Source organism: Falco cherrug, chromosome 6, assembly GCF_023634085.1.
Source record: "Falco cherrug isolate bFalChe1 chromosome 6, bFalChe1.pri, whole genome shotgun sequence".
Classification (NCBI taxonomy): Eukaryota; Metazoa; Chordata; class Aves; order Falconiformes; family Falconidae; genus Falco; species Falco cherrug.
The window spans coordinates 27,400,134-27,425,782 of NC_073702.1; the positions used below are offsets into that span (position 1 = coordinate 27,400,134).

The window sequence follows — 25,649 nt, forward strand, 5'->3', positions numbered from 1 at the left end:
TATAGAGAGTTCAATATTGTTAAAAACAAAGGATATACTGTTATTAGTAGATCTGGCCCGAATATCATTCAACTAACGTTAGTTATTAGGTCAGAAATAAAACTTACCCTGTTATTAAATCCATATTCTACCACAAATACTTTGCAAGTAAAAGAGCACATTTCTTCATATGGCAGACAGGAGCTGAGGCATGGCAATGGTAAGGGATAATAACAGTGGAACCTCATTTATCCTAAAACGTTGCATAAAACTTAGGTTGTAATTTTCCTCTGCCTTATTGAACTGTTTTCCTTTAAATTACCAAGAGCAGCCAGGTGAATCAGGAAAGCATGAGAATGAAGATTAAACAGATTCCCTTTCCTACACTTCCACTCAGGTGAGGGGGAAGGATTCCAAAAAAAGTTATTTTAACTGCATTTCTTGGAGAGAAAGAAGAACAATTTGGAGATGGTGCCTTTTCATTTACAGATTATTAGCCACATTTACTGTAGAGAACAGTGCGATTATAGGCCTGCCAAAATGGCTGATACTATTTGATAAAGATTCATTAGAGAAGGAGAAAAGTAGAAAGTAAAGGAATTAACATCTTGGATAATCCAGCATGTTCCACTGAAGCCAACAGAGCCAAGGATGCAGTTTCAGGTGCATAGTTTCCAATTTTGTTTCCTGTATTTTCACACATTGCCTATGCAATCAGTCATTTATTTCAAGTCAATAGGTGCTGTGGGCTGATTACATGACAAATAAAGATCAGGTGAAACAACATGCAGCATTTGCCAGAATGTATAATTTCAGTAATCCCAGAATTATTTCTGGATTTGCACCAAACAAGCGGACTAAGGGTTTAAGAGCTGGATACTGATAATGCTGTTATCTGTCACAGCACCCTCCAAACTATCAAGCTGTAACAAGGTCTTTTACCATCTCATACCAGCATAATCTTCATACAGTCCCTCTGCTGCCTTCTCCTCATCTCACCTCATCCAGGGCCCACTCTCTCTTCTCTTCCTTTTTCCTCCCTCTCCTTCTTCCTCTGCTGCCTTCTCCTCATCTCACCTCATCCAGGGCCCACTCTCTCTTCTCTTCCTTTTTCCTCCCTCTCCTTCTTCCTCTGCTGCCCTCCCTTCATTGGCTCTCAACCCCTTACCAGAACCAACCACAGCTGCACCTTACCTACATCAGCCAACCCACCGCCCCTGAAGCCAGCCCACGGTTGTACATTATCAATGCTAATTAACCCAGGTTCATTCCTCTACAGTTATCTATCACTCTGTTTTCATACTCTCTTCCAGGAATTAGAACTCTGCCCAGTTACATGAGCCTGGTTCAGTTTTGCCCTTCACTAAACACAATTCAAACGCAAACCACTTTTCTCTAAAGAGAATGCCCTAGACATTGAACTAGGCATTCAGAGTATTCAGCCACTCTTTACCACTATTTTAACATTCCTTGAGTTGACAAGAAAATAGCCCAGTAGCCTAATGGCTGCTGAGCCTGTAGGTGACCTTGGCTTCAGGGACCGTTCTGAATCAGTCATAACATGACCTGAATGTGGTTCTTGCATTTTTTAAGCACATGTCTTAACAACAGACTGTCAATCAACCTAAGCACTAGCTTCCTCAACCTGTTTCTGGTGGTCTTTCACAATAATTGGTTATTCGTCAGTCCAGTGAGTAAATTACAGTTTAGCCCACTGGTTAGGGCATCGCTCTAAGAAACATGACACGTGGCTTCTCAACCTCCTCCACTGATTAAGTCACTTATGCAACTGAAACAGAAATGGCTTAAGAGCAGTCTTACCAGGGTATCTTAACCAGATGGCTCACATTTTCTACTATGAGTAAGACATCAGGATTCAGTCTTCATTAGGAGAAAAGGGGGACTGTCTCCCACACTGAATAAATGTTCCAATACTGAAGACAGACAAAGCATAGGAGGAGGAAGAGGGGTAAAAAGGAGGTAATGATGGAAAGTGACCCTGTCTCAGATCAAATAGACCATAGTGTTAAAAGTGCAACTAAAATTCAACCTCCTGGCAGCCAGGACACAGCCTCAGTTACTAGATGGCCTTGCCTGCCCTCACTTCATTTGTGGCTAGTTTTCCTAACTAGTCAGGACGTGTTCAAGTCAGTCCATGTACGCTGGCTTTAGGGTCCAAACATGTGTTGACAAAGTGTACCCAAGCTCCATTTCTGGGCAGTGGAGACCTTTCTTCCTCTCAGTCTGGGACAGGTTTTGAAATGGCTGAGGTGAAACATCCGCCCAGATTGCATGGTGTCTGACTATAAGAGGGCCCTAGGGTGAGAAGACTGGGATGACTACATTTCTGATGCCTGAACTATACAAGAGGAACCTCTATGATTCACCCGCCCTGTCTGAGCGCTACACCTGTTTGCCCTACAGAGACATCATGATAGTTACTGCACATCCCACAGTCCTCAGAAAGAGGTATTACATACAAATTATTTTCATCAGCTCTGCAGACACATTCAAATTAACTTACAGGCTGCTAGTACTCTTCAGTTATTAAGAAACCCATCCTATATTTTCACAGAAGTTTGAGTTAACGACAGAGCTAAGCTCCCACAACATAGTAACCATCCCTAACAGCTGGCTTTTTTAATGGCATCCAAGACAAAGAATAGGAAATATTTCAGTGATGCTGACCAAAAAGATGTGCCATCTCTTCATGAATAAGAGAAAGGGAAAAGCACTCCACAACTGAGCATACTCACCAGCTGGAAGAGGAGGAGAGGCAGCAGGCAGGTGCAAAATAGCCATTTTGGGGCTCTAGCTGGTTTTCTCTGTATTCCAAAGAACCGACATCAGAACAGCTTTCTGTGAAAAGAGACAAATCTAGATTTAGTCCAGAAGTGACTAGTCAATGAAAAGGGACAGTATCCAAACTCCCACATTTTTAAGGATTAGGCCCCTCACACACACACTGTTTTTTCAATATTGTTCTCTGGAATAAAAACTGAGATTGTTTTCTGAACAGGACGCCAGCTGCTTCCTGTTCATGCTGCTAATACATAACACTGCCATTGTATCAAATCAAGGGATCCTCACTCTGATCATCAGCCAGCAGAACAAATGCACTATATTAAGAAAATCCTCATAAAAGGCTACAGCTTCGACTGGTGTAATTCAGCCCACACTGACTTCAGCAACATTTTACTCCTGCTTAGGACCTAACCTGCACTGAAATGTATCTTTCGTGTCATTAACTAATACATTGTGCACTTATATGTAGGAAATACAGCTCCACAGGTTATGCACATAACATGGGCCCCGTAGTTAGTCGTGCTTACCAGTTACAACCTTTCAGGCACACTTGTAATGAAAACATTCACAAACGGTACAAAGTTCCCTGTAGCATGAGCAGAGCATTGCTCTCCTTTGCCACAAAGAAGCAGTCTCCAACCTTCTGCAGCTCTTGCTGTGAGCATCCCCTTCCCTCCCAAGAGGCGATCTTCCCCAAGAAGCCACTGCCTCATTCCACAAAACTCGAATCTGCTGTTACCATGGTTAATATTTCTGACTTGATTGGCACCACTAGTAATTGAACTGCAGTCTCTTGAGTGCAGCAAGCTCTATTCATTAGCCCCTATTGTGTTAGGACACTGCATCAACCCACACTATTTTTCTGTGTTAAGGGGGAAAAAATCAGCCATGAATACAAAGTCATGTTGCCATACAAGATCATGCAGTTTTGCTTTTGGATTAATTTTACAAAATTAAATAAAATATCGCAGATAAATTTTATTTATAACAAGAGACGCGCAATATGGGATGAGGCACCTTCATTTTGACTGCACAATGTTATGTATATCTAAACCCTGAAATAGCTCAGTGTAAGCTTTGCAAGAGGAGTTTCAGTTTCATCATCATATTAGCAAAATATTTGCAGTGTTCTTTCTCCTTTTTTCTACTTTATACAGTTATACTTCTTACAAGGTTGCTCATTTGAGTCTGTATGGGACAGAATGCTATATAGGCAATTAAAAGAATCATGTACCAGAAGGTTTCCTGTATAAGAAACAGGGCAGATAAGCTTCATACTGCAGCTTCCAACTGCCTATTTAGAACAAGATTTTATATATAATATACCTTTTAGTAGATTTTATAGATGACCCTATGGTATATGTAAGTGAATTAGACCAATTAGAAATCACTTCATAAACCCTGGTAAGTTTGAGCTGACAGGCTTAATAGAAGTAGCCAAAATATGAAAAATTTTCTCTATCCCAATTCCATACAATCTTCCACAAATGAATAACCTCTGACATCAAGGAGATGGCCATACTAGCAAGGTATGAACCACAGTGATCCTTTCGTCCATTCTATCACATTTTTACTGTAATAAAGGCCCTCCTGGTTTCATCTTTGCAAAAGTTTTCACGCTTTGTCTGGTTTATTCCTTTTTCCTTTCCCCTTTTGAAAGGCCCATTAGAGAGGCCTGATAAATATTTGCTGCAAAGAGTCCTTCCCATGGGGAAAAGGAAAAAGAAAGAGAAAAAAAAAAAAAAAAAGGAAAGAGAAAGAAAAAGAAAGGAAGATATAAGAAAAAAAGGTGCCAAAAGATAAAGTTCTGCTTTACTCCATCAGCCTGCCTTGACATTGTGAGGTGGATCTTGGAAGATGAGGAGTTTGCAGGGCTTCAGGAATGTGAGTTTCGGAAAGGTGAATGGAGGGAGAGCAAGAGACACTTCAAGATACTGACAGCAGACAAACTGCTTTTCATAATAGCTTGCTATTGAGTAAGCTGTTCTTCACGCTCTCAGTGCCAAGACTCTCACCTTTCCACAATTTTCACTCTGTGTTGAAAATGCAATAATATATTCCCTATTTCTTCAGTTTCTAGCCACAGCTGAGGCTGCATTATGTAGAGTCAGGTAGATTTACAAGGAGTGAGGCAAGTCACACCAAAGAGCATGTGGTTCTAGCAGAGATACAACACAGCAGTGCAAAAGCGCAGCACTGCAAGATGTGTATCCCTGAATCCACAGGATGGATGGTCCTGTCAGTGGTTCTAACTTGTCTCAGCTCTGTCTGAGAACAACCCCTGCTTGGCACATCAGAAAAATCTAGCTGTGTCCCATTTTACACAAATGTCCATTGAAGCACCCAAAACTGGTGGCACTGTTTTTTAGATACTCTTTTTTTAGATACTCTTCCATAGCATGCAGATAATAACATTTATCCTCCCCTTTACAGCTGTAAAGCTTACTTTGTGTTTGCAAGGTACTCAGCTGATAGAGTAGCAGTTGCCAGAAGAAAGTCCATGGCACTGTGAAAATTCCTTATCTGGGTATGCCTGCTGCTGGGACTGCATATGAGGAGTGCTATGAGTGACAAACCCAAACAGACTGTGAAATGCAGTATTAACTGAACCTGATTCACTCTGAGTGATTCTCTGATGTCTAATATGCTGAGGTTCTGAGGACACGCATTATCCCCCCTTCCCCATGTCAAGTTTAGATTAGGTTGTCCAATAGACTTAAAGTCATTGGAGAGAGGACTGGCCAGCAGAAAACAACAGAAGACTCAGTTCTTAGGAAAACAAGGCTAAAACTAAGTATTTATCATGTCTCATCCAGAAATCTCTGTCTATGCCTTTTGATAAACAAGGTAGGCATCTCATGGAAAACCATTACATGTGATCAAGTAATAGTTCTCACAGTACAGGTACCGGTGGGTATGTATGCCTGTAGGCATCAGATAAGGCATGTGGCTGTTGCAATACCAATGCATTCCCACTTCTGATTACCTCATTTCACAACCGTAATTTGTTTTAAATTTAGTCTTCCCTTAATTTAACTTTGGGTGTGCATATTCCAAACAGCTACATGTCTTTTTATACTTATGCTACACTTTTAGGTTAAACTGGCAACTTGATGCACCAAGGTACACTCAGTGTCAACAGCCCTATGTCCCCAGAGCACAGACACACACACACTCCTGTAGCATCCTGAGCTCTTTCTGTCCTTTCACAGCCTCACCACCATGTGGGATTTGTAGCGTTAAGTAGGCCCACAAATGGTCATCTCTGGCATGCGTTAACTATGCATTTGTTTCACAATTTACACAGTCTTCTTCAAGCTCCTGCTGGGACCACTGTAAGCAAGACTCATGTACGAGCAGACTGGTTATTTTCATGCCCGTCAGCTTTCATTCTTTTTGTTGGCCAACATGCCTGCTACATAAATAATCATGGTTTAAGAATAGAGCTAAATTCTATTCCTCTGTTTGACATACTGAACTGACTGCAAATATTCTCAGCTCAGCTTTTTAGAGCAGTTTGTAAACAGCACAAAACCCAGGTGTGACTCAGAAAGCACACTCTCATGTAAATATAAAAAGGCATAATTCAAAGTACAATGTTAAGTCTCAGTAATTCACGCCCATTTGAAATTTATGCTTTGATGGTAACAAACTCAACCTGAAAAATACTTCTTTGGTAAATTTGTATAAATTTGAGTACATTACAACATCTTAAAATCAGAGTCACATTATAATAATAGCAGTGGACTTTTCCCTTGAGCCCAGTACATACACACAGATTTTCTAAAGCGCCTAAGGAATGTAGGTGCATAAGCACTACTGAAGGTCAGTGGGATTTCCATGGCTAAATCCCTAAGGCATGTTGGAATCAGTCCCTTACAATTACTAATTCAGGTACAAAATACAGTTATTCATTTCTATATTTTAATGTTCACCTTAGATAGAACAACAGGCCACATTTGGACTGATCCTGAGTCACACCTGCCTGCATACTTTTCCAGTGAGGCAATGCATGTTGGTTCAGTCATCTCTAATGGCAGAGAGAGCATCTGAGTCTGGCTGTGGCTTTTTATTTTTATTATCTTGGGTTCTATTCTCTTGCTTTCCTCTCTTTATGTTCAGCATCTCCCATTCTCAAGCTAATTTTCTTCATGTGTGTTTTGATATACACAATATTTTTCTTCTTGGACACACACTCTCTCCTCTCTGCATCACCAGACTGAATTCAGAACGGATTAGTGACTTAGCTGCCTCACTCTCCAAGCTGTATTTATGATGATGACAGCACTTGGGTTAACTCCTTCTTGTTTTCTGACAGAAGCAAAATGAAAAGCCTTTGTTGGCCAGACAGCTACACTAGGAAATTTTTTAGAGTTAGAGGTATGTCTGTGGTAGCAGAACACTGTCAAGGGTAAAAAAGACACAGCCACACAACCCTACATCTCCTATAACCCTCCCCCACTATCCATCCAGACTTAACTTTCCCTCCTATTCCCAAGCGCAGAAGTGGAATGCTTCCCTGGACCATCTTGGTGAACCTACTGATGAGCAGTGTCTGCTATAATTGAACAGCTCTATACATTACAGCGCGATATCCATCAGGGAAGGAGCAAATAGTTCATTTGTCACCCACGGCAATACTGTGCCTGCATTACTACAAAAGAATGCTCCTGGGGCAAACATCAAGTGCTGGGGGAGAAACCCCAGCAGGAAACTGCACATGAGGTCTTTTCCATGTGAGCCCCCTAAGAGACAGCAGACACGGATACAGCACGGTCTGCAGATGGGCTCCACAGAGAGATAGGTGCTGGTCAGCAGCTGCTTGGACACACTGCTCAGTCGTAAGCTTCATATCCCAGAGGAAGAAAATGGTCACTGTTTCACTCCACAAATGTGATGAACAAATGCAGCAGAGTCCAGGTTTATGAGCGTTGTTCACTGCACTGACACTGAACAGGCTTTGATATTATTTTGTTTTAGTATTCAAACAAAAAAAAAATCAAAAGCCATTTTTGTAAAATATTATCCTAATATTTGGACCCAGATCCCCAAAGATATCAGACATGTGAGGATCAAAGCCTCTGTGTGTATTCAAGCTCCTTCACCACTGAAAAGCAGTGAGATTTAATTATTTTATGGCTGGAAGATATATACCAGTCCCTATAGGAAACTGCTAGTATTGCAAAAGATTAGCCTTATTTGGTTTTGTTTTCTTTTACACAGAGTAACATAGCTGCTGAATCATTATTAATAATTGTTTATGTTAGAGTAATGCCTTAAGCAACCCTCCAGGACAAATACTAAAAAGGATAAACCCTGAGCAACAGCTCCAGAAGAGCAAGGGGGATTTTGTTTTCCCTGGACTCTGAGCCCCTTGCACCTGCAGCTGGGCTGCACCCATTTTGCAGGTCCTGAATTGTGTTGCCGCATGGGGTGCTGCTAAGCAAGTGGTGCTACCATCCTCTAGTCTGCTTCTGAAACCAAATCACCCCTCAGCTCTGTAACTCCCCAAGAGATCTGACAAGGAAAATAAAACAAGCCTGGCATGCACTCAGCTATGTTAGTCAATCTGAATAATTCCCTAGCTTTGGTATCAGGCACCATGCGGCTCCCACTCACCTCAGTAGGAGGGAACTGGCCCTATGCATTGCCCAATTTATCAACATGATACATGAAGTCTGTCTGGAAGATAAACAAGGGGACATATTGCGGTGACATACGAACTCTTTTCAAGTTGTGCATCCTAGGAGATAGATTACATGATGAACATGTGCAGTATGCCTTTTCCAGCTCATGCTTCTAGGCTGAACTGTGATGTCCTTCCTAAGGACAAGCTGCATTTTGTCCCAGGTATAAAGCTGGCTTCCCTTTCTAGGGGGGGGGGGCACTCATAATTCAGTTGCTCAGGGTATGTCTTGGTTAAACAACGGCAAGGTACTTGGCAAGTGCCTAATGAAAAGAAATTTATAACCCTTTGCCTGATGAGATTTTGTGTTGTCTTTCTGTTTGGGGAGAGGTGAAGCACACTTCTATTCAGAGAAATGCAAAGGAAAAGGAGCAAGCCCTAAAACTGTCCCTGTCCCCGCCTACCTCCTACCAGAGCTGATTGCAAAGGTTGTTTGAATCCACCTCCTTCCATGCTTCCCTTCTAATGCACCATCACTTGAGGGATAAGCAAGAGCAGCCAACACACAGGAATTTTTAAAAGGCATTAGGAGTAATATTGTGACAAACAAGTCAGCAGCAATTCAACATCTCCAAACACAGAATGACAGAAGTGTGCCCATCAAAGCACAGCTACAGAACAATTTCTGGACTTGCCATCCCCAGTGTATGAAGGTGGGAAATCCCAGAAGGTGGGAAATCTCCAGGAGCCTAAAAGACACATAAAGACAGCCTCCCCTCTCCCAGCTAAGCTGTGGGGACCTTTGCACTCCTGCCTTAAACCCCCTCTTCTAATGTAGCTGATGTTAGAGTTATTATTAAATCTGCATATACCTGGACTGCAGCATTGCTGGAAACAGTTAATCTGATGATAGTAACCTTTTAATAATATCTTTTCAATTTATCTGTTCTGTTGTCACTGATATGTTGTCAGATGCTCAAAATTCTTTACGAATATTGATGTCCAGCTTGAGTCACCTGGCTGGAGAAAACAGGCTGTTATGGGAGTTTTTTAAGACATACATTCACAAAAAATGGCCCTTTTAATAAATATATTAGTGTATATATATCAATATATATAAACCAGATAGCTATACTAATAAAGGGGCTGGCATTCGCTATACACTTAGACTATGTCAAAGTATGAATTAAGTAGAATTAAAATGCTAGGTGCCATAATCCATAATTTCCTTCACATCACTTAATCCAAGGATACACTAAGCTTGTACCTGACCTGGTCAGTCCCAGAAACAGGCAGAAGCCCATGTCCTGAGACCCTAAACTCACACCAGGCTGCCTACAGCTCCCTTGCACCCTGGTGCTCCTCGACATTGGGGCCTCTCTAGGCAGAACATTTGGGCTGGTGGCTCAGCATTGCTCAGGCAATGGGTAGATGGATGCAATCATCAGGCAGAGGATCCAAGCCTGTCCAGGTGGAATACCCTTGTGCCCCAAAAGCATACAGTTGAGCTCCTTGACAGTTTAGCTCCTCAATGGTGGTAGCCACTGAGTTAGCCCAGGGCTACCAAGCTGATACTTGAGTTTGGACCTACAGGGCTTCAAGGAAAAAATAAGATGGATAGTGGTGACGTATCTCTGCTCCAGCCTCATGGCTGCTGTACCGCTGCATCTGTATCATGCTACAACTATACAAACATGAGCAGACTAGAGATCTTTTTTAGGCTTTGAAGTCAAGTGGCATGGCTTAGCCGGCATTCATACTCACTGAAGACCCCCCAGAACAGGATGGCCATATCCCAACTGCTTTTTGGGGATAGTTCCCATCCATCCACAGCTGCGATAACGTGCTGGTTAAATCCATTACAGGGACTCCGCTAGCAGTTTAAGTGTGGACAACCACATACCACTGCTTCTGCAAAAAATCCCAACCAGGTTAGCTTACCAGCACAGGTGCAGCTCCTGTGTCCACAATGGCCCAGGGAGAGCCAAACTCCAGATATCCGCTGTTGTCCTGGGCTGCCAACACCAGGTCTCACCTGGGCTTGCTGCACCCAGCATCCCAAGAGCAAGAATTTGGGTCCAACTTGTGGCCCTAAACATACCCCGACATGGTGTTTGGGCAAGCCTGGTTGGCATATAGCCATGCAGCTGGTGAGACAAGATTTGGAATGTGGTTTTGACTGGGACTGACTGTCGTATTTTAAAGTTTGTAACAAAAAGCCCCCAAAGAAGCAAAAATAACGTGCTCTCCGCACAATCGCAATTAACATCAGAGCGGCCTAAAGGATAAATTGAACAGAAGATGCAGTTTTATTACTTTGATTCTCGCTCAGCTTTCCATGCAGTCTTCTAAACCAGCCTCCTCAAAATCCAAACACACTCCCTTTTGCACAGATCCACAACACACACAAAAAGGAACACACCATGAAATTTGGAGAGACAATATTAGGTTGGAGAATTCTGGACTATTTCTCTTACAGGCACAGTCCATGCCAGTTTTGTATATCTTTCTACCTGCATGAACAAAATAATTACCAGACTACAGCATTCTGCAGCAATGATCATTAACTGCAGTAGCAATATTGCAGGCTCTAGGGCCTTATTGTAATCTTCCTCATTTCAGTGTTAAACTACTCTAACTTCATTAGCTTCACTGGAGATACTCCACTTTACACCTACCTAATTGAGAGCAGAATCAAGCCTACACTGCTGTGGAAAATACTGTGTAGTGCAGCACTTTTCAAATAAAATGTAATTAACATGAAATTCTAGATCCATATTGCAATTTGCAGAATGATCACTGTGGGTGCAACATGACTTCCAACTCCCTCTCTCGTCTTAATTTAGTTAGAAATAGGTCTGCCTGTGTAATATTTTCTCCATACAGCAAACAGAGGCATATTTCTTTTGCTTTTCCTATTGTTATTTTTTTCTCTTTATAAATCTTTGTCAACAAAGGATTACTGGCTCACCTGAGAGAGGCAGTTAAAGTTAGATACTCGCCCATAATTAGGGAAACTTGGAATCCTTGACAGTGAACACCTGGCTTCTCATTACTACCTGAATTTTATACTTCCAAGTGTTAATCTCTCCTCAGGGTTTGCCTTGGAGTTTCATTCTGGTATTCAATGAAACCGTCAGGTTTTCCAGGCACTGACACCTTTGAAATGTTTTCCACATGGGAACCAATATGAAACATGTGTGATTATTACCGATTTCTCTGTGTTGATTTCTATTATGGTAGCGCCCTGGAAAAATAGTACAGACAGCAGTAATAAAATCTTTCATTCAATGACTTTATGCAGCAGGAAGAGTTGTGTTTAAAGGGGCTGGTTTGGCGAGGGGCGGGGTGTGTGTGTGTTGTGCTGCTATGATGAATGGTGTTATCATGATTACAGCTTGGTTTAAAAGGATTCGAAGAACTCTTGTACATTTTTGAGCCTTCAGCCTACCAGCATTTTTTTTTCTTTTTAAAAGCCAGCACTGCTGCCATTCCTCATAGCTCTAGGTGAACTATGTGGGCTAGCTGGGAGCTGGGAGCTGAGCGTGAACTCCCAACTAACACTACAGGGCTACAGTTCAGGCAGATTATTATCATTTCCTTTACTGAGTGCAGAGTTTTCTTGACTTCCCAACCTTTTCCAGCCTTATGAGCAGGATAATTTTCTTATTCTTACAAGATCAAATGTGCTGAGAACTTTGTACTTTTACTCCAGACACCAGAAACTCGAGCAAAAGGATATCTTTGGGGTTTGTGTTCTGTAAACCAGAAGGACTTACTATCCTGTGCCTGAATAAAGTTTGTTTAAAGCCCTCCAGGCCCAATGCTCTTACTGACTACTGCAAGGCAACGGGGGTAATAAGAAATCAAAATAACTTGAAAGAAGACCAGCAAAGCTAAGATTTCCCACGGAGCTGAAACTCACTCAGAGGCATGAAAGCAAGTGGCTTTTAAACAATAGTTCATTTGGTTTCTGAAAGCACCAGGTGCCATTGAGGAGGAAACCAACCAGGTTAGCTTACCTCTATCAAGTCCAAGACCTGATGCACTTGACAATTTTTAAAAATTTTCAGTGAATTCAGGAAGAGCAGGCTATTACATTTACTTAAGGAGTAGGTAACATACTCAGTGAAAGAAAATATGTAAGTCTTGTTTGGGATCTGAAGGGAAAAGAAAAAGGAAGCAAAACAGAGATCTTGTGACTGATCTAAGCCCAAGTATCCGAATTAGCAGTGTTTTGCTCATAAAAGAGTAATTGTGATTGAATCCCAGAAGAAAAACACAGAAGAAAACTGAGAAACCCCAGATTAACCTATAGTTAGCTTTATATGTGAAACAATTAAATGAACAAAGATGCAAAATTTAATTAAAATCAAAGGTGTTGATCAAAGTGAACTTTGTCTTGCATTTCAGTGATAAATAGTGGAAAACTCAGTTGCCTTCTGCATTTCCCTGACATGGTTCAACTCAGACTCCGATGTCTAATGTGTCATAGATGCTAAAAAACCTGAGCATCAATATGTTCCAGCAGAAGAAGAGTTTATACTTCCTAGATGGATACAGGAAGTTTCATGTCCCCATTTACCAGAACTCAGTTTCATTTAAAACCAACCACAGTCCAGTTCTCACCACTGCCAATTTTTCCCTGGAGAATAAGATTTTCTTTCTTTAGTTGCATGATTATGATTTGAGCTGTGGGCAGAGCTCTGGAAGAGACTGATTGGAGAAGATATACTTTGAAGGAGGCTACATAATCTTGCTATCAGAACTGGAATGCAAGCACGTTTCCCCAGACCCTTAGTGAGGTCCTAGATGCATGACATTTCCCAAATTCCTTGGGGATATCCAGTAATCCTTACCAGTCTCCTGGTCACTTGGGGAGCAGTTGCAGAGCACTGCCTCCTACTCAGCAAAGCACAGGGGGGGAAAACCATATCTTAAAAAATATATGCTTCAGATTATTCATAATATTAAAAAAAAAAAAACTCACCCACAAAAAAACCTGTGCCATAGCGACAGTGCACATCATGTACATATATATGTAAGTCGTGCAAGGGAAATTTAACCTAGATGCTTCTCCCCTCAGCAGTTTTTCAGCCTCCATTGACTGTTTCAGTTCCTGCATTTAGACCCTTCCACTCGGTTCCCCACAGTCTGTTTTCTCTCCCTGTTTTAACACGCTTCCTGCCTCTGCCTCTGATTTCCTACAAATGTGGGTTATGTAGGGTGATGATTATGGAACTGAGAGTGATACAACAGCCCTGCACTACAGCACTGGACTTAAAGCCCAGTGGATCACTACCTACTCTGCTGGGAGCATTTCTGGGCACTTAGCTGTACCTTCTGCAATTCTTGTGTTCTTTCCTTTAGATCCTACTGTTTCTTTTCCACGTGTGACTGTCCAGAATGAACCGCCTCATAAGGCCATAGGACAGACTCATGCGATGGTCCAGCTCCCTGGGACCAGTGACTCGCATCACAGATCAGTGCCCTGTCTCAGGAACGACGTGATGCCAGCTTCCCAGCATGCAATATTCATATATTTAGTTGTATCTGCATATAGTTCATTGCATCTATCATCTGATACTTCTGCAGGTCCCCATTTCTTCCGACATCAGCTTGTCTCCTGATAGGCACTGTAGTTCTCAGTCTTCCATGAAGAAAAACTTGCACAGAGGAAGTGACCAGCAATGTTGCAGTGGTGCCTCCTGTGATGAGCTGGTGAACCTGCCCCAGTACACCTGACAAATTCTGGTCACTGATGGAGTTACAAGGAAAAGTGTTGGGCTGTGAAATGTTTCTGTGAATTCACCTCAGCTGTTCTTTCAAGATGAGGAACCCTGAGGAACTGCTAATCTTAACTACTATGATTTGACCAACTTTGGCTCAAGCAATTGACTGATGAACCTTGCCTGCCTGCCAAGAGGAATGAGGAATAGAAAAATCCCGAGGATTTGAGAGACACACACAAAAGCCGTGAGGGAGAAGGGTCACGAGAGACAGGACAACGAACCCTGTACTTTCATGCAGTGGGGAGGATCTGACTTAGCTCATGGATCAGCTCAAGATGTGGAAACACTGCCTTATTCACAAAGCAGCAAGAGAAATATCTTAAAGGATGCCAGAGGACCTGCTTCCAGCCTAAATGATGTACCAGAGGAATAAGGAAAAGGCAAAGAAATGTATATAGGATTTATCATGATTTTCTTGTGCTAGTAAGCAAGGAGCAAAAGAGTTCCAAAAACCTGAACAGAGCTCTCTGAGAAGGTATTAATAAATATATCCATGCCCTCCTGAATACTTACAACATAAAACAGCATGTTCACATACTTGCCAATAGTGATTTCTAGGAAAACATGTTTAAATTTGGGAAGTCTAAAGAGTTGGTGTTTTGTTTAGTGGAGGGAATGAAAACAAATGTTGTTTTGGATGAGTACAAATGTTTCATTTTGTCTTTTTTTTTTCAGTTCTGTCAACAGCAAAAAATACTTCATTGCTAGTTTTACTTGTGAGCCAGGCGTATACATAGGAAAACAATAAACATAGATTTATGTTGTCCTGTGTTGCACTGGAGAAACCCAAGGGGAAACTACGTTTGACAGGCAAAAAAAAAAAAAAAGAAAACAGTGAGGAAAGAATTCTTATTTTAAAACCTCTAATAGGATTAAAGTGACAGGGAACAAATGAGCACAAACCTCAGAAGCTGAGGACTTCCATGCTTAGGTGTGCTGGCACTTCTATTATGAGCCCCCACTTCAAATATAGCTACAGAGAAGAAATTGATTTTCTGTTTTTATGACTTCTTAAAGGCACATTAATGTCCTACATAACTGAGTATTCGCACCATTCTTTATTATGTGAAATACCATTAATTTCAATGGGAGTTTGTGTAGTATGGTAACGATGTCATTAAGCAAGGCTGTTAAACTCATTGGGCTATATACCATCCTGAATTCCGCCTGTACACTACACTCCCCCTGATCCGCCTGCCCTCTCCCGCACCCCTGTACCTAAGCCATCCAGCACGCACTGCCTCCCCTGGCTAGCAGGGGCCAAAGGCCAAAGCTCTGCACCTGGTGACCAACAGGTGACTAACAGTTTTGAGGCACAGCCCATGTTATATCCATCTGCACAAGAACAAGATTTGTCTGAAAGACACTCACAGACCTTTACGTTACTTGTGGCTGTGCCATGGGCCGGAATGGATTCATTTATCATTTTATCTTTGTCACAGGTCCATTCTCACACAACACCTTTGTGAAGAAGAAAAAGAGCTATTTAATTCCCTGGAGTGGAACTGATGCGCGCACAGAAGATAAGATCTGAACACAGCAAATTCCTCCAGTGGCCTGAGACCTGAGCAGCATCCCAGATAGAGGTTGCTTTCCCGACCCATTACAGCTGCAACCAATAGAAGCGTTCAGTATATGACATGCTTTATAGGTGATTATTTCCATTTTAGTCCATGGATAATAACTTGCATACTCAAGGTCTTGCAAGACTTTGTCCCTTTAATGTTCAGGGATTCAACTGCATTTTCAGGAAAAGCTTGAGATAATGGGTGGTGAGTAAGCTGCACCATCCCTGAAGTAGCTTCAGGAAGTATTGTGCTCAGCATCGCTCCTCTGAAGTATTGTCAAGCCTCTTTCCTGTGTGTGCCAAACCAAGGGAAGAAGGCACATTTTCCTTCCCTACCCTACCCGTGCTGGTTGCCTTAAAGAGAAGAGAGAAATCGACGTACATATAGATTGGGGAACAGGAGACTGGAGTGCAGCCCTGCAGAGGGGATTGGAGGGTTTTTGTTGATGATAAACTAATTCTGAGTCAACAATGTCAGCCAAAAGGGCCAGCTGTACATTTGGGGTGCATTAAGCGCCGTATAGCTAGCTGGCTGAAAGAAGTGATTGTCCCACTATACTCGGCATTGGTGCAGCCTCACCTCGAGTACTGTGTGCAGTTCTGGCTCCACGATATAAGAAGGATATAAACATTTTAGAATGTGCCCAAAGGAGGGCAACAAAGATGGTGAAAGGACAATAGGGCACGACTTGTAAGAGGTGGCTGAGGATACTCAGCTTAGAGAAGACCAGAGGAGTGACCTCTACACTGTCTACAACCTCCTCAAGAGTGGGAGCAGAGAGGGAGGTGCTGATCTCTTCTGCCTGATGTCCCGTGCTAGGACACAAGGGAATGGCTTAAAGCAGCCTCAGGGGAAGTTCAGATTGGATTTTAGGAAAAAGTTTTTCCCTGAAAGGGTGATCAAACACTGAAACAAGCTCCCCAGGGAACTGGTCATGGCTCCAAACCTGTTGGATGTTCAAGCAGCATTTGGACAATAATCTTACAAACCTGATCTAACTTCTAGGTTGCCCTGTGTGGCGTCAAGACTTGGACTCAACAATCCTTCTGGGTCCCTTCCAATTCAGGTTATTTTATAATTCTATGAAAATACAGCCCCATCCTAAGCTTTCCACTTGACCTGGCAGAATGGACCAGGAACCAGCAAGGGCCTAGTATGAAGAAAGCTCTCACTTTTCATCTTCACATCATGGCTTGCAGCCCAAATAACCTCTTTGACTTTAACCTCTGTTCTTTGCTCTCTTTTCCAATAATGGGCTTTTTTCTAGGATGGTTTCTTCCTGTCCCGTTGAGTCAATGGGAGTTTTGTTAATGACTTTAGCAGAAGCAAGATCAAGCTCTTTAGGGTTTTTCCCTTTTTTTTTTTTTTTTTTTTTTGTTGGTATCTAATTTGGATTGCAATTGTACTGATTGACAACTCCACTACAACTACATTGAATTGCTGCCCAAATCAGTAATCTACGTTGGTGTCTTAATTAACTGTAGTCAAATTTGAATTGAATTGCTTTTCTTGGAGATCTTTTAGGGTAGCTGTCAATCCAAAGGTAAAGACTTTTATAAAATTGCTGCTCCTTTTAATTTTGTACAATTGCTTCAGATAAAGATATTTTTCATCTCTTACCTCTCAGTACTTACATTTTTCTTATTTCATATTCCCTTCTATTTCCTTTTTTTTCATTTTTAATATATTCTTTTCTCCCTCTTATTTTTTAATTAGCCTTCTATTTGAATTTAATTATTTTCTTCTCTTTCAGCTAACTCCTGTCTTACACAGCACACTATCTCACCACCCCCTTCAATAAAGCTCTGTCTCTCAGCTTCACCTGCCTCTTTTAAGTCTCAACTCTTTAATTTATTTTTTGCATTTCTAATCCCCCCCCCAACAATAATTCTTTTTTAACTCATGAGTTTCCCTTCCAGCCACAGAGCCTAGGTTTCTCTCCTTTTGCTTCCTTTACGTCAATACAGTGCTGCAGGTCCAAATGAGCAGCACCAGGTCTGTACCCTTCTCATGTAGGGAAGAATTAGACCCAGAAAGAAACCCAGTAAAGAAAACGGGGATGTTTTCCTGGGCAAAACTGGGATGTTTCCTTTTGAACAGACTGGGAAACAACTGTTCAAAGTATGACAAATAATGGAAAAAAATTTCACATTCCTGATCCTAGGAGGGCGGAAGAGCATTGCCATAAGCTGCTAATAAATATTCCTGGTCTTCGTCTATTCCCTACCAATGTTTCTCTTCCCACTCCCCTTCTTCCTACAAAATTCACATATGCTTTCCCTCTTGGGCACAGACTCTGATCTTGTTTTTACTGCTTTTATACTGGCTTCACTGCACTAATTTCTGTTTCATTTCTCTTGAGTTATCCAAGCTTAAGCAAGAGCAGACTCGGGCTCTCTGTTGGGCTAGGATTTTCTAGTGAGGTTTTTTTATTATTTTACTTTTTTAATTTGATGTCCCAGCTGATCTTAAACAGCTGGCTTTTTTCATTTCAGGAGTAGCTTAAGTCTGCACTCTCCAACAGCAAACAGCAGTTATCAGTTAATGAGATGACTTGTACCCTTGTCCACACTTGCATCACTACAGCTGCTTAAATGAGCTGATGTGCTGCAACTGAGGATTAAACAGTCTCTTTCAATCCTGCATGCACTGCAGCACAAGCTACTCACTCCAGCAACCACAGAAGTGATTGCAGTCCTGGGAAAGTCAAGATGAGCAGAAACCCTTGTGCATTAAAGGTAAAGCAACTTCAGCAGTGGAAAAATGGAGAGAGGAACACATCATCTGCCTCCTATTCAGATGCTGCAAAATCCCCTACCTGTTTTTTTTCCAAATATACGTTGTTTTCTGTATTTTCACATCCTTTTTTAATCCACCCACCCAGGCTTCATTTTTGCCATGTGCACTGTGAACACACCAGGGTTAAAAAGGACACTCCAACATTCATGCCTGTAGACCAGCATTCCAAAGCCATGCACATACACTATAAGAAACATGTTCTAGAAAAACAAGAAAACTCCTGGTGTTAGAATGTGATCTTTGGGGCTTCATACTTGCAGGTGAGGTAACAAATTTGGTACCCTGAAGTTTGAAAAAGAGTTATTTTTATTATCATGCTATGTTTGCTCACTCCACAAGGAAATCACAAATGTTGGGATATGGTTCCAGAGGATTTAATCCAAGTGTTGGTCCCATGTTGAAAGATATTCAGCAATAAATGACTACCTGGTCATTTAAACTGGCGAGCTGGAGATAATTACATACATCTTTTGGTTGTTATTGATTACAGAAACACCACAACCTAACTGTTTCAGCCCTAGGGCTAATGGGGTTCAGATGTACCCTCTTCTTTCGACACAGACCTCAAGAACAAAGATGCCTTAAGGAAAGGTTGGAAACTGGGGTCTGTTTATCAGTGTAAAGGTATACTTTGTTCAGAGAACCTATATCAGTTGTTCCATTTCCATGTTACAGAGACAAAATTAGTAACATTTTTTTCATATGTGGAGGCAGTATTTGCACTGAGGTGATTATAGTTGCCAAAACAAACAAAAGCCTCAGTTGCTGAATATTTTTGCTGTCATCCGCTATTACTCCCTTGTCTGAAAAAAATTCTGGTTTAGGCTTCTTTGACGTACTACAGTAGACAGCTAAGACACTACTCTTATAAACAGCTTTATGTAGTACCAAGACTTCGCAAGATCCCAACACAGCTCTAGGCACTGTACAGACACCTATCAATAGACAAATCCACACATCCATTCGACCCTGAAAGATATTTATACCAATGCAAAATGAATGTATTATTCTGCCACTCTGGTTTGATGGCAACTGAGGTCCATCAGTTAATCAATTGTGTGCAGCGCCAAAATAGTACCAAAGGGACACAACAGTCCCTGCCCTGGCAACCTCATGTACTACTTTCCAATCCTTTCCATGTCATACTTGTGTGAACTCTACACACAGGCAGAAAGTCTTCAGGCTTAGAAAGGATTCAGAATAAAACCTACAGCAAAACAAAAACCCCATTGTGTACTTTCTGATTAATTTTTGAGTGCACCTGAAACAATTACAGGAGTAGTAATGATATTCTTCATAGAGCCTATCCCTTAATGTGCGCCATAATTAGAGGAAACTTGGATCCCAACAGACATGATCTCTAAAGACTCAAGGGGGGTGGCGGGTGGGGGTATGTGAAAAGGAAGGGGGTGAGGCATAGCCAAGGCACCTCTGCCTGTCCCTCTCAGCACAGACCAATGCAAATATGTGGTCTGAAAATTAACACAGCTAGGAAGAAACATCCCACAGGGAGAATCAATACCCAGCAAAGGATAATGGGAACCCTGTGCAAGCAGCTGTGATCTGCCCTCTGAACATTAGCACCTGTCCATGAGAGCAATCAATGCTGGTCAATGGGCAGCTCTCCTTACAGCTCAATTCACACAATGATCGTTAGCTGGAACCAACGCAGTGGCACCCCATGCTGCCAAATGGTGTCCCTTTCTTCCTAAATGCAGAGAAACAATGACTTCCCCAAATAACTGGCACTGCTCTTTTTAATCTTTCCTCCCTCCCTTCTGCTTTGGCCTTTCTGCAGTATACAAGGGGGATCCATAGAATCCACAGCTAGAAATTAAGTTATCCAGCTTAATTTCAGAATGTGTTCTGCCACAGAGTCAGGGCATGACAGGCACTTCAATTCAGCCATAGCAAGGAATTTGGACTTAACTATTTCCATTGATACCATGTTTATCTTGTACTTCACGATTATTATTAAAGAACTTCATTTACTACCCTTTCAAGGACAGCAACAAAGCAAAACTGGGGATCCTCAGAGCAGGTTGGAATTTGAATTATTCTCCACAGGACAGAGAAATTCTGCAAGCAGTGACCTTTATGCCTGTCTATAGCTAAGTTGCATCACTGAAGACCATTCTTGTCACAGCCTTCGTGCATGTCTCCATACAGTCACCCTGTAACACAGTAAAAAGAGAAAAAAAATAGATATAAGCAAAGAGTCATGATGCTATCATGGAGTCCACTGGGCAGAACAAGGATTTAGTCTGATGTAGTCAGTAGAGGGTCCTGGGAATGTTTCAGAAGGACCTTCTTGTTTCTGGTGCAAGTAGTAGCAAACAATATCAAAGTCTGCAGATTTGGTTTTGAAATTTGAAGCATGTCATTTTTGACTGTATGACTCCTCCCAATAGTCTCTAAACTGCTGTGCTTCAGTATCCTGAGATACTGTGAAATACATGCAGGAAGCTGAATTCTAAAGAGTTCAAAGCCTCAGTCCTCTAAATGCCATGTGACTGCTCACATGCTCAAAATTAAAAATGTGCTTCATTAGACTGGGGTCTGTGAAGTTGCTCTAAACGCTAAAAGGAAGAAGAATGGCTCCAGAAGTTTGCAGGAAATCACAGTAGCCACCAAAAAGTGACACGAGATCTTGCAGTTCCCAGTCCCCTGCTCTCAACGTAACACTACCCACTTTCCCACTAGAGAACCTAGTAGCATTAGCAAACACAGAAATGCAGATTGAGCTTACAGAGATGCCAGCTAGGGCTCTGAAAGGTAGACAGCTGAGCAGCGTACTGGAAAATGACCAGATATATTTAAACTGGCACGATCCAGTTCACTACATTCTGAACCGATGCCAAAAGTTCAGGGGCATTGTGAGCACAACTTATGTAAGGGACACACGTTTCTGCCATCTACCCCTGGTACTGAGCACAGCTGAGCGGAGAGCAGGGAGCAGAGGGCAGAGGATATCCTAGAGCGTTCTTTCAAACTTGACACAGATTTCCATTTTGTCACGTTCTTAGCATGTGTGTTTATTTTCCTTGAATATTCAAGCATTTGGAGCTTTACAGTTGCCAGAGCTTATGAAAAGTGCATATTTAGCTCAAAGAGTTCCCAGATGTGAATTTCAAAATGACACTGTGTTGATTAGCTATAGAAGGCAGCCAGTCAAAGAGCAGAAACAACATGTGACTTGGCATTCCCCAGCCAGCCAGAAAATAGTCACCCATTTAATTTTTCATGAATTTTCCAAAATCTGAGAATACAATAAAAGTTAAAGGCATGAACAAATGTTTCTGTTTCCTAGTCCACACCTAATCATCTGTACCATACCATCACTGCCGTTTCACCTCCTGTTGGGAAAGGTCTTGAGAAGACCTGTGGGGTCATTAGGAAGCAGTGGCCAGGACTTCAGGGTTCCTCCATCACTGAAGTTATCCTGCCATGGAGACACCTGGGGCTCTGCCCCATCTCTTGGGGGGGGGGGGGGGGGGGGGATGAAATTACAGTGAAATGAGTTTATTTTCTCTTAATGTTATGCATTGTTTGCCGCTGAACATTCATAATCACAGCTCACCCCTATGAATGATTCATGAGGGGACAGCTGTTCCCAGGGCCTAGGCTCCTGAGCTGCACATACCACAGAAGGCATCCCCAGGCTGGTTATGTGAGAAGCTGAGCACCTGAGAAGTGCTGAGGCCTCTTTAGCTTAAAGAACGTCACTTTTTTTCAAATGAAGGCAAGGCTACAATACACCCTAACAGTGCAAAGGGGGAAGTAGGTAAGTAGGTTACATGCCAAAATAAAAGGTGCTTCAACGTATACAATAAGCCAGGCTTTAAGGAGGGGTAGTATTAGTCTGATCAGCTGGAAACATTGGGATTCAATATCATATACAGTATTCTTCTAGCTTCCACAAAATGCATGCGTAAAACACAGAAAACTTCATTAAATGTTGACAAGTTTTGCAGATATTATTTGGTTTGTGTCCTATTTTTCAAGAAGAGGTCTATACTGAAGGCACTACAAAGGACACACTAAAGCCAGTTTTCATATCCATTTCTGATTCACTTCAGAGTCCTCTCCTTGCATAAGAAGCTCTATGTCTCATACTTTTGTGCACAGCATGTGTAGCAGTTTCCACTGCAGACAGGACTAAACTTCTTCTAATGAGGCTTCCCAAACTTAAATTAACAGTAATGTAAAATTAATATCCTCCCTCTTTCTTTACTATTACCTCAATTGAAGGAGAAAGACATTAGAAAGAATGTAAAAATCTACTCAAAAACCACAGCTGGTAATATTACAGTAATTACTATTACAAATCAGCTATTTCTTAAAATACAATGACAATTTTGCCTTAAGAAAATAGGAAACTGGCAGTAGAAATGAAGTGGCAAACAATTTCTGCACTGTACATTGAAGCTGCACAAATCAGGAACATATCTTATGCCTTTTTCTTCTCTCTTGTGTGCTTGTCCCTTTAAAAAAAAATAAATTACTTCCAGGGTGATATTCTACTAGCAGTTTTAGGAAATCCCTAGACTCCAGCAATTGTGCTGACGGAAGAGTGGTTCTATTCTTCCAAGCTCCACACATAAAATAAGATTGAATTGCCAAAATCTGATGCCATTCCTAATAAACAGCACAGATGTTTAGAATACAAGAGAAAATGCTCCTTAGAATTTGGGTTTCAAACTCTTTAAAACCATTTGGGTTGGAAAAAAGCATCACAGTCTGACGTTTCAAAAAATAGTTCTTAACTGGAAAGTCTCTAAAGCTACAGCCCAGGTTTGGGATTCACATACTGCTCCCTTCTTTAAGGAAGAGTAGTTTACACCAATGCAGAATGGGATTTATTTTTTTTTTTTAACCATACAGCTTTTGTGTTATATGTTCTTTACCCTATTTGGAAAGTGCTTTCTCTCAGCCTCATTCTGACCTTTCACTCATCCCACCACAGACTCAGTCTACAAAGTATTCAAGGTTATTTATACCACAATCATTGTTTATACAGAAGTGGGCAAGGGAAACTCAGTTGTTTGTAAATGCAGGCAATTTAAAATAGAATGAATTTCAGCTGCAGTGCTGGAATTCTTTACCGTGTCTCCATAAGAGATGTACAAACCACTACTCTGCAGAGAACAAGGTTACAAGTCACACATCACACATACACTGGAATTACATGGTTTGTGGTAGACCTCTCTGGTGCCAGAGCCAAACCCTGTTCTCAATCTCCAGAGACAATGGGCTTGTGTTGATATAAGGTTGCAGAATTCAACTTTAAATCAGTAAGCAGGCACACCAAACAAAAAACAACAGGCCTCTGCAGACATATGTCCTTGAACAGATATTACTTGCACATGGAAATCATTTTTAGTTACAGAAGAAAGCCTTTTGTTGTCTCCAGAAAGACCAACATCTAGGCAGCCAAACGTTAAGTAGGTCCCTGGAAGCAGCAGCAGTCACCTTCGCTGTAATGGAAGGGAACCACGCAAGGATCTCCCAGGGAGAGAGGCAATGTGTCTAGCCACCTTTTCTCCCATTAACAGTTAGTGCAGTTCAACCTCCTTATCATGTAGACAAGAGGCACCAACACCATCATACCTGCATGCAGCCCAGAGAATTAAATACAGATCCCTGCTTCAGGGAGTTGGAGTTGATGATCCTTATGGGTCCCTTCCAACTCAAGATATTCTCTGAGTCTATACATTTCAGCTTGCTCCAGATAACATTTTCCAATAACAAAAGCCCAAAAGGATGAACAACCAAACCATTATTCATTTGATAAACAAGCTGCTATAGGATTCTTTCCTTTGATATAAAAACGTCTATTAATTCTCAGGCTCATATTTATTTAATGAAGATCACTTTCAATGACATGGTGAAAGAAGACCAAATTTGTACAGAACAGTAGGATCCTTGAAAGTGAAACAAGGGCAATTCCTTCAACTACAGTGTGGCTATAATATAATGCCTCTCCTCAGTACCCTTCAGATTCCAGCTGTGCACAGAACACGATACTATTATCTGTAGGAAGGAAAACAAAGACAGAAAGAGTGGCTGGTTGTCTGGAACAAATTACTACTGTTAAAGGTGAGGCATAACAGAGCTCAGAAACCATTAACAGTAGGTATGTTTTGTATGCCGGTGCTGGTCAGTTCTTCTCTAGCAGTTGTTTCAGTCCTATGTCCTGTATCCTTAATACTGACTATCTGATTCAAGTTTGATTGAAATTCAAAATCAAACCAGATTGAAAAATACTAAATTTTAAGTACTTTGACTCATAATTAAAACTTTGCATTACTTATTATTATTTACTGTTGCAAGGCCTCTTAATGATGAAGATAAAATTTTACTCTTGGATAACATTTATCTGCAGATTTGCATGCACTCTATCCAAGAGATAGAACTGAGCATCAAAGAAGCAAAGACCATAGATGAGATCCTCAGCAGAGCTAAGGTTAGATCCCTCAGTTCACTACCTTGTCCCTGGAACACTTTGCCAGTAGAAGTCAAAATTATAGAATTCACAGAATCATGGAATCATTTAGGTTGGAAAAGGTCTTTAAGATCGTTGAGCCCAACCATAAACCTAACACTTCCAAGTCCACCACAAAACTATGTCCCTAAGCACCACATCTACACATCTTTTAAATACCTCCAGGGATGGTGACTCAACTGCTTCCCTGGGCAGCCTCTTCCAATGCTTGACAAGGCTGACAGGCCTGTAGATCCCCAGATCCTCCTTCCAGCTCTTCTTCGTAGACTGGCGTTACATTTGTCTCCTGTCAACATGGACCTCCCTGGTTAGCCAGGATTGACGATAAATGACTAAACATGTCTTGGTGAGCACTTCTTCCAGCTTCCTCAGCAGTGTATGTCTAAGTGGTGTAACAGGTCACTAACCATTTCTCCTTAGATTAAGGGGGATTCATTCCACTACCCATCTCTATCTTCCAGCTCAGAGAGCCAGTTACCCTGAGAACAATTGGTCTTACTATTGAAGACTGAGGCAAAAAAGGCATTAAGTACTTCACCTTTTTCCTCAACCTTTGCCACTATGTTTCCCCCCAC

The 25,649-nt window shown here is 41.6% G+C and overlaps 2 long non-coding RNA genes across 3 annotated transcripts in view; both read right to left on the bottom strand.

The window, feature by feature from the left end:
• Positions 1-991, bottom strand: part of LOC114015158 (uncharacterized) — a 46,822-nt gene extending 45,831 nt beyond the window's left edge. For both annotated transcript variants that reach the window (XR_008732992.1, XR_003558923.2), the window contains exon 1: positions 932-991. This is a non-coding gene — a long non-coding RNA (uncharacterized LOC114015158). The remainder of the gene's footprint in view (positions 1-931) is intronic.
• Positions 992-2,755: 1,764 nt separating this feature from the next.
• The window catches only part of LOC114015150 (uncharacterized), a 73,964-nt gene continuing 51,070 nt past the window's right edge, over positions 2,756-25,649 (bottom strand). Inside the window, exon 6 of the long non-coding RNA XR_008732966.1 lies at positions 2,756-2,838. This is a non-coding gene — a long non-coding RNA (uncharacterized LOC114015150). The remainder of the gene's footprint in view (positions 2,839-25,649) is intronic.